The sequence below is a fragment of the Paraphaeosphaeria sporulosa genome (assembly GCF_001642045.1).
Source record: "Paraphaeosphaeria sporulosa strain AP3s5-JAC2a unplaced genomic scaffold CC84scaffold_1, whole genome shotgun sequence".
Taxonomy (NCBI): Eukaryota; Fungi; Ascomycota; class Dothideomycetes; order Pleosporales; family Didymosphaeriaceae; genus Paraphaeosphaeria; species Paraphaeosphaeria sporulosa.
In genome coordinates, this window is record NW_017253360.1 from 1108491 (window position 1) to 1109609 (window position 1119).

A 1119-nucleotide genomic window follows, 5' to 3' on the forward strand; every position below is an offset into this window, starting at 1 on the left:
TAATTAAACTAGACATCTTCCATTAGTTCATATCCATAGTTGCCTCGCGACTGTTAGTGTCCCTTAGGTGCCTTTGGTAACGCCCTATAGATGATAGGTGCTGCCTTTCTAAAACTAATATTCCTTAGGTTCTTTTAGAATTCTTATTATAGTGCGAACCATTCTCTATTAATCCTAATAGCTTTAGTATACAATTCTTTAAGAGTATTAACTTATGCTCTACTATGTAAGAGTTCTTTATGCATGAATCTCTTAAGTCCTTGTCTATATATAGTTATTAGGGATTCATCCTCCCATTCAATCTGTATAGCGTATTTCCTAAATTTAGCTGTATATTCTACTATGGATTGCTTTTGCGTAATAGTTTAGATGGCTCATTTAGCTATGGGTACCTTATTAGCGATTCCAAACATCTGTTGGAGACTCTTCTTAAAGTTTGGGTAGTCTTTAATGATGTTAATTGCATTGGCGTGGAGGTTGAGATATTCCTCCTTATAGTTATTGTGATCCATTCCTAGGTACTTAGTGACGTAGGGTTGGATCCAATCTCCAGTATTACCTCGCATGTAGGTGGCTACAAAGATGACCTTCTTCTTATTATTAAGGTCTTCATTGTTGTTGAAGAAGTAGAGGTCCAACTGAAGTAGCCATACGTTGGTGTGTTTGTGGTCGCTGTAATACAAGTCGGGTTTATGTGCCTTACTCTTGGAGTTGCTTATAGGAGTAATCGCGGTACCGTCCGATAACGTGGAAGAAGTAGGAGTCCTTATTGCCATGTTAAGGGTGTTCAAGATATTAAATCCAGAAGGGTAGCTAGTCCTAAAGGGTTAGGGTTGGTTCTCGGGTAAGACAACTGAGGGAAGGGAAGGGGTTTTGTCGAGACGATAGTATTGGAGGAGGATATAATGAGTTAATAGAATAGCCTGAGTGTAATCCAAATGATAGATTGATAAATAGGTTGAACATGAGTATAAGGGTTCATACCCGCGTTCCTATATACTGAGCTTGATTAGTTACTTAGTCGAACTAATTATGGTGATTAAGTTGTGCTTAGTGATTAGTATACAAGTTGCTTAGTATAATTAGTGGGCTTGGCGCACTAATTACTCTAATTAAATT